The sequence below is a fragment of the Neovison vison genome, chromosome 9 (genome assembly GCF_020171115.1).
Source record: "Neovison vison isolate M4711 chromosome 9, ASM_NN_V1, whole genome shotgun sequence".
NCBI classification, from domain to species: Eukaryota; Metazoa; Chordata; class Mammalia; order Carnivora; family Mustelidae; genus Neogale; species Neogale vison.
The window spans coordinates 25,515,965-25,527,186 of NC_058099.1; positions in this window are offsets into that span (position 1 = coordinate 25,515,965).

Genomic DNA, 11,222 nt, shown 5'->3' on the forward strand with positions numbered 1-11,222 from the left:
AAAGGAGTGATGCAGATTGAAGCATGACTCAATGCTTTAAAAGTGGCCTCGATGCCAGGCTTGGTGAGAGAGTTCTAGGTGCCACTCCTCAGGTAGCCTGTGTGGACTAAATCTAGGATAGCAGAATGAGGCTCTAGTCCATGAGGGCTAGTGGGGGAACTCAGCACTGAGACTACAGTGTAGGCTGAGAGTTGGGAGTGCAACACACGGAAAGGGGAACATTTCAGCCGCCCAGACATGCATCCCTGTTCTTGTTTTTTAGCGTGGTGATTATGAAGGAGAACGGGGCAGCAGCTAGAAATCTGCCAATACAGGTGATACCGAGCGATGCAGCAGGAGTTGCAAGAATGAGACTGGGCTCCACATTCAGCGTGACTCTGAAAAAGTCACCGTAAGTGAGCCAGCAGCTGAGTCATGACAGCTCCTGAATCATAGCGGGAACCCCAAAATTAGAATTAATGACTTCCGTGGGGGCTAGGGCACTTTGCTCCAGGAAACTCCTTCTCACTTAGATTGGCCCTGGTGCTCTTCAAACACCTCGTGGCCTTGTTGCAAGTCTGCCCAAAACTTCACCTGGAGAGACTGTTCTTAGCCCTCAAATCTTACTTTTAATGCCATCTCATTAGGGAGGCACTGTCTAATCAAATTAGCAGCCTTTCCCCAATGCCCATGCTCTAATCACTCTCAGCCACACGATCCTGCTTTCTATTCCCACAGTACTTCAATTATCTTGTTCCGTTTATTTATTTACATATGTTTAGTATCTCTCCCTCTTTGTTGGAATGTAGGCCCTGCTATTTTGGAGACCTCATTTGTTTTGCTCAGTGCTGTGCCCTAGCATACAGAATGGTGCCTCATTTAGGAAATGTTCCATCAACACTTTTAAATGAATAAATGGATGAATGAATCAATGAATGGAATATGGCTGTGCTGCTGTGAATATTATGACCTTTCTGTGCTACCAAGCCCTCAAAGGCTGGAGGAAATACAGGCTTCCAGGTGGCTGAGACACAGAAAATCCACTCAGAAGCTGATTGAGAAGAAGAAAAGAATAATCAGATAGAGAGCCTTCTGTGGGCCGACATCATTGCACATGCTAAATCAGGTAACCACTGCAGGTGAAAAAAAGTAGGCATTGGCTACATTGCTAGAAAGCGCAAAGAGCAGAGGCTTGCACTCAGGTCTCTGACCCCGGCGCTTTTTCCATGCAAATGGAAGGCTAGGGAGAGAGGGCCAAGTACAGTGCTAAGTATTTCTGTTCTTGTCCTTCTTTTACAAACTGAGCACAGAAAGATTTGGTAGTTTGCATAAAGTCACTTAGCTAAAAGTAGCGGGCTAGCTCCAACGTCCATGCTTCTAATCACTGGAATATGATGACATGTTCCAGACAAGATGAAGAATCTTCCAAAGAGGCAACAGTGAATCTAGAACCACCAAGATATGTGGGGATTGTGGAGAGGGTCTTCCAAGCCAAGGATAGCTGCCCGAGCTAAAAATCTACTGTACTCTCTTTCCTGCCTCCGGACATTCTTACCGATCTGCCTGAAATCCATTTATTCTTGGAAATGTTGCTGCTTCTGATTTCTGGGTAAATGACAAAGCAGAGACTGGAGTAAATAGTTTTCAGGCACACCATTGCTCCTCCTTGAGACATTTTGTCTTTGCTGTCTCTGAGACAGACTCACGGGGTTCTAAGTACTTATCTGAAATGTGCATGACTCGGTGGTGCAGCCTAGAGGTTTTGCCCTACGGAAGATGGAGGTAATGCCCACCGAGTGGACACTGGTTATGGGCACCCATTTGCATTTTGTCTGTAACAATTAAATAGCCTCACAGCAGCCCCTGGTTGCGTCGGGCTCACACCCCATTGCCATGTAATCACATCTAATCCCATTGAGCTCTGCTCAAAATAGCCATAATTGGTGGTTTTATCCAAATCAATAAAGACAGCTTCTACATATTGATTATCATCCAGGGTATAAAATCATCATCGGTTACCTGGAAAAGAGAAGCAGGCTGCCAAGGGAAAAGGTCAGATACTCCATTTGAACAGGGGAGGGAAGGGGGAGGCGGAACCAGTGAATTTTAAGGTAATAGTATCAAATTACCTGAAAATGCACACAGTATATTCTTGTAATTTACAACAACAGAGAGCTCAGAAATAGGTCAATCATTTAAGTGAGTCTTCAGGTCTTCTCTCAGGGATGCACTGAGCTAGCTTACATTAGCAGTCTTAAAGGGGCTGGAGCCAACCAAGACAGAAAGAGCCAAGGACTCTTTCCTTCTTGTATTTTACAATCTATCAGTTTCAGTCAACTCCATACTTCAGCCTGATTTCTTTTCTTTTCTTTTATTAAAAAATATTTTAGGGCGCCTAGGTGGCTCAGTGGGTTGAGGCCTCTGCCTTCAGCTCGGGTCATGGTCCCGGGGTCCTGGGATCGAGCCCCGCATCGGGCTCTCTGCTCAGCGGAGAGCCTGCTTCCTCCTCTCTCTCTGTCTGCCTCTCTGCCTACTTGTGATCTCTGTCAAATAAATAAATAAAATATTTTAAAAAAATTTAAAAAAATATTTTATTTATTTATTTGACAGAGATCACGAGTAGGCAGAGAGGCAGGCAGAGAGAGAGGAAGAAAAGCAGGTTCCCCACTGAGCAGAGAGCCCAATGCGGGGCTCAATCCCAGGACCCCAGGATCATGACCCAAGCTGAAGGCAGAGGCTTTAACTCACTGAGCCACCCAGGCCTCCCCAACCTGATTTCTTACATTCAATTAATGATCAACAGAGACTGTTGGCCACTGCCACCAGTAATTTGGAAAAAGTCACAAGGGTAAGGTGAATAGACTATCCATTCTGAAGACCCAGGAGACAGAGTAGAGACGTTTACCGTCAAAATGAACTATAAGGCATTTTCCACATGGCAATGGAATCAGGAGCCTGACAATTCTAAAGTTTATATGTCTAACCACAGAAGTTAAAAAATGAGTTGGATCTTCTACTTATTTCAAGATGAAGCTCATTATTTTATCCTTTTTTCTAGCAAAGGTTAAAACAAAAATTGCATAAAATCATTCATGAAAAACACAAGAAGAAGATGACAATCTATTCATAATCTTGCTACTCCAACAATATTAAAACTGGTCTTGAGAAATTCCCGAGTGAGGTTTCCCCTTCTATTAAATGAAGATAGCACTGGTGACAACATTTACCACAACACATGGTTTTATGGAAAATTAAAAAAATATATAAAAATATATAGGAACAATATATATATTATATATAATATATATGGAATTCAAAAGATAACTACAGAATTTGACTTAAAAATTTATTTATGGGAGTTCTCTTAAAGTTCTCATCCATACGACTATATCATTTTTACATAGCTATAATTATTGCAGAATGTCATTGAGATCTCTCCCCCCCATTTACTCACAAGAGGAAATGTAAGAGTTGTGTAAAGTTCTGTTGAATGGATATTTATTTAATTCATCTTCTATTGTGAGATATCATCTATGATAGATAATATTTCAATGCATGTCTCTGGCACACAAATTATTTTTCCTTTTGGATTATTTTCTCAGGATAATGTGAAGTGGGGTTTTGGGGTCAAAAGTATTATAATATCACAGGCCCTGGAAGTAGAAAGGCTTAACCCAGCAGGGAAACCATAGCAATGATCTAACTAGAGGAAGAATAGTCAAAGCCAAAGTTAGTTTTTAATGCAAGAGGGTGAAGTAAAAAAATCAGTAGTTTCTATTTTACAGATGAAAAACTGAAAGTTTAGACAGGATATTTAAGAACAGACATATGCAACAGTTAAGAAATAGAGGAATGACCTTCACATACCATAGGCACGATTGTGGAAAAGTAGGCTTGTCAACAATATTCTTGCGTGTTCTGAGGTGGATAGTTACACAGTAATGATGGAACAGGGATTGAGATGTGAGAGAGGAAGGAACACTGGTTTGTAGCTTGATGGAACAGAATTTGTAACTGGCTGACTCTTTATGAAGATCAACTGTGACATGTTCACTAGTGATCCCCGGGTTTTTTATCTCTAAAAGGGGAGGATCCCAGTGCTCCCATTTCATGGGATGGTTGGATGGGATCTCTGCCAGGCAAAGATTTGACTTCCATTGTTTCTTTCATGGAGGCAGATTTTAGCCTTCATATGCTGCATTTTATTTAACATAATTATTGCAATTATAATTTTGAATGAGCTTCTAGGGGATATTTGGTTTATGAATAATGACTATACTTTTAATATATTGGAATGGCAAGTAATATACAGAATGAAACTAACAGAAGAAATGAAGAGAATAAAATAGGGTCACCAAAGGTTAGTTGATCATAGGGCTTGATCGCATGACCCTGAGATCATGACCTGAGCCAAAATCAAGAGTTGGATGCTTAAACTTCTGAGCCAACCAGGTACCCCCTTCCTATAATTTCTAACCCAAGACCTTACATACTAATAGTTCCACAAATATACCATATTGCTTTACTTCTCTGGACAGGCCTAGAAAGCTCTTCCTCATTTTCTTCATTTGGATAATTTTTAGATTTCCTTTGGGACTCAGCTTATGTGTCATTTCCTTTGGCTCATCGTGTCTCACTCATTTTTCCTCAAACTCTTCATTTTCTTACCATGTGCCCAAAACTGTGTTATGCACAAGGAATAAGATGGCAAGTAAGATCAAGGAGAGGTAGGGAGATAGGTATGGAAACAACTAAATATTCATTTATTGAAAGAAGGACTATGAGGTATAGAAGAAAATGGTGACCAGGAAGGAGAAGAAAAATAAAATGTTAGTTTATAAACTCTACCTGTAGAAATTAGAGGGTTAGTGATAAGAATTCCTAGCAAATGGGCTGAATTATATCCCTCTCCCAAGTTCATATGCTGAGGCTCTAATAGCCTGTGTTTCAGAATGTGATCATATTTGGAAATGAGGTCTTTGCAGAGATAATCAAGTTAAACTCCTCAATTTATCATCTTATTAGGGCGGGCCCTAATCCAGTATAACTGGTCTTTTCTAAGAAGACGAAGTTTGGACACTGACATGTAGAGAGGGAAAACTGAATAAACAGTGAGAAGACAACTTTCTACAAGCCGAGAAGAGAAGCCTGAAGCAGAATGCTCCTTCATGGCTCTCAGGAGGAACTGACTCTGCTGGCCCCTTGCTGGCCTCAAACATCTAGTCTGCGGAATTTGTGACACAATACATTTCTGTTGCTGAAGCACCCAGTCTGTGGTATTTTATTAGAGATCCTAGTAGACTAATATAGTCTGGTACTTGGTAATTTGCTGGGGCTTGAAGATGGCAAGAATGGGCAGAGTTACGAACAAGTTATGGGAAGTGTTACATGATACACTGAGATTTCCTCTTCCAGTTAAACTTTGAAACTTTCTTTATAGGTGATGGGGAGCAAGGAACACAAGCAATTTAGAACAGAGTCTAGAAACCCCATTCTGGTATGGCTAGAGGATGGGTCGAGGGTCGAGAAGATTGGGAATGATGGATGAAAAACCAGCTGTGGCAATAGTTACGATGGGAACAGTGTGGAGATTCATCAAAAAATTAAAAATAAAGCTACCCTATGACCCAACAATTGCACTACTGGGTATTTACCCCAAAGATACAGATATAGTGAAAAGAAGGGCCATCTGTATCCCAACATTCATAGCAGCAATGTCCACAATAGCCAAACTGTGGAAAAAGTTGAGAGGCCCTTCAGCAGATGAACGGATAAAGAAGATATGGTCCATATACACAATGGAACATTATTCAGCCATCAGAAAGGATGAATACCCAACTTTTGCATCAAAAGGGTTGGGACTAAAGGAGATTATGCTGAATGAAATAAGTCAAGCAGAGAAAGTCAATTATCACATAGTATCACTTACTTGTGGAACATAGGGAATAGCATGGAGGACATTGGGAGAAGGAAAGGAAAAGTGAATTGGGGAAAATCAGAGGGGGAGACGAACGATGAAAGACTGTGGACTCTAAGAAACATATTGAGGGTTTTAGAGGGGAGGGGGTGGTGGGATTGGTGAGCCTGGTGATGGGTATTAAGGAAGGAACATATTGCATGGAGCACTGGGTGTTATATGTAAATGATGAATCTTGGAACACTACATCAAAAACTAATCATGTATTGCATGGTAACTAACATAACACAATATAAATTAAAAAAAAAAAAAGTTCTGATGGGAGGGGAGAAGAGCTTGGTCCAATGTAACAGATGTGTGAGTGAGGGTAACTGCCATATTGCCTTGATTACATTTATTTTTAAATTACATGAGACTTACTGAGCCTATGACTGAAAACACAATGAGAGCAGAGAGAAACCAAAGAAGAAGTTGATACAGACAATAGTACATTTCCTCCTGAAGCGTCACCAGCCCTGAGTCAGGTACCATGGCACAGTCCAGACAATTAGAAGTCATATTCCTAATTCTTCAGTATTAAAGAGCAGTGGAACTTACTAAAATTGCCTGTTTAAAGCCTACAAACAAAGGAAATGTTAACAGAATTTACCAAGAGAATACTACTTTTTTTTTTTTTGAAAGGAAAGCATCAGTGGATTTCTTTCTTGAGACAGCAAAGAACATTCTTCTCCCCACCCTGGCTTCCTTTGCCCTTTTTCTCTTTCTCTCTTTCCTCCCTTCAACAAATAATTACTAAGCTCTAACTTCCTGCTAGGTGCTACACTAAATGCTGGCCACATAGAGAGCAAGCAAACAAACAGAACTTTGTATGAGGATCTCATGACTTACTGGGGGAAGGAGGTGTAAACTGAGAATCACCATCCAGTGTTCTAAGAGCTGTGGACACTCTGAGCTGTTTGGCAAGGCCTGATTTGATGGAAGGAATTAGGAACTACTTCCCAGAAGTTGTGACTGGAGCTAGATCTTGAAGGCGACAGAAAAGGGATCTAAGTCCGGGAGTGTGGCGGAGTGTGCTATCTTCAGGGAAATGCAAACAGTTGTGTGACTGCTGACATTCCAGGGCAGACAGAAGCCAAGTGAAGAGATTGGGGGCGGATAACCTAGAGGTCTGACTCACAAGACTGACATCTTGCCACTGAAATCACCAGTTTGGTCCAATGACTCCAGAAAACGTCGGTTCCAGAGAGGAGAGAGAATTTTTCAGACTCTCTTCTCATTCAGCCTCAAAAAAAAAAAAAAAAAAAAAAAAAAAAAAAAAAGAAAAGAAAAGAAAAGAAAAATCCCTATAAGATAGTGGATAAAGGAATGAATCTAAACTCAGACACCTTCACTAGGACAACATGTTCTATAAATTCTTGGGTCTCACTGTGGAAAACTGAGCAAACTTCTTCAAGGCTCTGAGTGTTAGCTTTTCTGTAAGACAGCATTACAATGGTAGAAAGGCTACAGAACTGGATATGAGTTATAGCTCAGTGACTCACTGGTCATGCCACCCAGGATAAGTCTCTCTGCTTCCCTGAGCCTTCTTTTGCTTCCAGAGAAGTACTCACACTCCAACTCTCAGTTTAACTTCCCTCAAGAAAGCTGCAGCCACAGGTGCTCTGGCTGGGTCTGTTGTTCCTCAGTAAAATGCACATGCACAGTGAGTGAGACAGGGAAGTGGACTCTGTCCAGTCCCCGTGAGGGTGGGTGCCAGCACCCCCAGCCAAAGTCACGTCCGGAGCATGGCTACCGGTCAGCCTCCTTGGTGAAGTGAAGACTTTAGCTAAATCAATATGCTTGCAATAGAGCTGTTCTAGTAAAAAAGCTCAGCTCAGGCATGGAAAAAATCCCAGACTGAAACAATCACAGGGTGTTGGTATAAGGAGGGGCCTTGTAGGTCAGCGACTTAAGCACTTTCATGGTACAGAGGGGAAAACTGAGACCTGGAGAGTCTAAGGGAGCACAGTTAATGAAGCATCATTAAACGCCTCATTAATTCCCTTTATTAGATCCTTTATTAGGGGAAATCTGGTGTTGGAAGAAACCCTATTTCACCTGAGCAACTGATTTTTCCTTATCTTTTTGGGCACAAACAGCCTAATTATAGATAGTGCTGCCAGATAAGATACAGGAAACTCAAATGAAGCTGAAGTTTTGATGAACAAGAAATAACTTTTTGGGTAAAAGTATGCCCCAAATATTGCACGAGACAACTTACACTAAACTTACTTATTTTTTAAAATAGGTATTCAAATTTAGCTCAGCTTCCTGTTATGGTATTTGCTCTATCTAGCAACCCTAACCATACAGTGTCTTTCCATCTTCCATCCTTACTTTGACTGCTAGGAACCTTAAAAGCAAATGCATCAACATTGCTTTCTAATAGGATTTTATGGTATTCACTTAGCTTTAGCTTTCCTTCCTATCCATTTATATTCTCTTCTTTTCTTTTTATTAGACCCCTGGTTTATTACAAAAGGATGTGACTCAGGAACAGTCAGATGCATAGGGCAAGGTATGGGGAAAGGGCACAGAGCTTTTAGGCCCTCTCCAGCCATGTGATTGCCTTAGCACCTTGGTGTGTTCACAAACCCCAAAGCTTCCTTCTCTTCTTTCTAAAAACAAATCTAATTGTTGTAAGGACTTCAGTAAATCACATCAAAAATTTTGTTTGGGTATGATTTTAAAAAAAACCCCACAACGCTAGGTAATTAAAAGGACCAGATTTTGTACTAGGTCCTACAGATGTTTGTATGAATAATACCTCTTGTCCAATCTCAAAAAACCCTAGTCGAGTAGAAGAGATAGTCATCTATTTCAGGAATCATAGTACACAGAGATGAATGAGGCATGTGTCCCAAAGTCACGTGGATAGTTGGTGGCAGAACCAAGACGTGTATTCCATGTAGTCGGCTAGTGGCTGACAATCTTTTTGTTACGGGTACCTACCTAAGTGCCTAGAGGATAGCACAGTGGGAACTGAATGTTTGGCCTTCTCAGCACCCATCTTTTTTTCTAGGACTAGCATGCCCTTTCTGGAGGAAACTGCTCTCCCTCTTCCTTAAATTTTGTAATATTAGTAAGGGCTGCCATCGGAATATTTGTTCTCCATGGTTATGGGTGATTGGTTCAAGTTGTGGGCACAGGACCTAAGCCAGGCAGAATCCTTCCCCAAGAATTTCCACACTGGAACAAGGAAAAAGGCAGTCCCTCTCTGGTGGCAAAGATGAAAACGTAAGTATCATCTATATTGCCTGCTGTGTGGCAGAAGCTGGGCTGAGCACATCAAGGTAATATGTGAAGAGCAGCAGAGACAAGCGATGAGAACACTCTTGCAACATCTGAGTTTCTAATTTCAGCTATTCTCCAAGCTCAGCTGCAAGTCTGCTTAATCCTTTTAGCCTAAAATGATTTGAGTTGTGTTTCTATCACCTGAAAACAAACAAACAAACAAAAGGTTGAATCTAATAGAGATGGTTTGAACTGAATTAAAATTAGCATTTTCTCCTGACCCGTAGACCATAAAGGGATACCAGTGGAATTCTGTGGAATTCTGTGGCTCAGAGCAGAGTTTACACAAAGCTGTTGATTCTGCTTCCAAACAATGCAGAAAGGCTCCTGCCCCTCGCTGCCAAACCCAGTGTTTCGCAACCTACTTCCAAGATACCCTCAAGATGTTTGCACTTGACAGAGTTGTATCTGGCAAAATCAAGCAGCACTACTGATTGGCCAAGACGACCTCAAGGTCTCCAAACTAACTCCGTACTGCTGTTGTAACTGCTTCCATTTCCAAAATGGGTAAATTAAAACCCAGAGAGGCATAGTAGGTTATTCAAGTTCATACATTTTTGGCTGAGTTTATTCTGGAACCGGTGTCTCTTTGCCATTTAAAACAGTGCTCTTTCCAATATGCTCACTCTTAATGGCTGGTATCATTCATTGAAGATTCTCTGTGTGGAGAGAAATTATTGATTGTGATGAACATAAAAAGAACAAAAAAACCCTTTCAGACTATATGGTTGTGTATTTAAATAGTCATTCTGGGGAGAGATCTTGAGAAAGTTGTTAAGACATAATGTGTATTTGAGCATCCCCATTTTGGCCACACATCACAATCACCTTTAAAGCCTTTAAAAAGGAATAGGGGAGAAGGAGATGGGTTCTTCACTCACCAGGATATACTGAGTCAGAATGTTCGGGAGATAGGCACCAGGGTTTGTTTTCTTTCTCTCTCTTTCTTTCCTTCCTTCTTTCTTTCTTTCTTTCTTAAAGATTTTATTTATTTATTTGACAGAAATTACAAGTAGTCAGAGAGGCAAGCAGAGAGAGAGAGGAGGAAGCAGGCTCCCTGCGGAGCAGAGAGCCCGATGTGGGGCTCGATCCCTGGACCCTGGGATCATGACCTGAGCCGAAGGCAGAGGCTTTAACCCACTGAGCCACCCAGGCGCACTGGGTTTTCTATATTTAAAGAATCCCAAAGATAATTTGGAAAGAACTGATCTAAGGACCAGTATTTGGCATCACTAATGCAGATTTTTTGGGGTCTACATCATCAGTTGTTTTATTAACAGCATTTATTTAACAGCATTTTTTGCATTTAGCAAAAAAATCTCTTTCGCTGTATTTATGTAAAATCAACAGAACTAGTTATACAACCATCTAGACTTGCTATTTAAGCAATGTTATATACCTCATTCATTCAACCAATATTTACTAATTCCCTCCTAGTTACTGGTTTCTGTGCTTGGCACTTGGATTTAAAGATGAGTCAGAGGGAAACCCTGCACTCAAGCAGCCTCGATGGAGAGAGTACATGTGAATGCATGATGTTCAAAAGAGGTTGCGATGTCAGATGACCAGGGAAGAAACCAGAGAGAATTAGGGATGGCTTTGTGGAAAAGCATCTGAACTGGGTCCTGAAAGCCTGGTAGGATTTGTATTTGCAGATGAGAGGAAGCTCAAGTCAGGCAGAGGAATAAGCATGAGCTAAGACTGGGAGCTCAGAAGCAACAGCAATAATAATGATAGAAATAACAATAATTACAGCAATTTTTGAGTGCTTGCCAAATGTGTCAATTACTGTTACAAGCGCTTTAGGTGATCATCTCATTCGATTCTTACAACAAAACAATGAAGTAGGTACTTTTATTATTCCAATTATATGGATGAAAAACGGAGTTAGAAACAGGTTTGGTAACCTACCTAAGGTCATGCACTAAATAAACTAGTTATTTCTGTTTTGTTCAACACTTGTTTGTGGATTGAACAGATATGTTACTTCAAC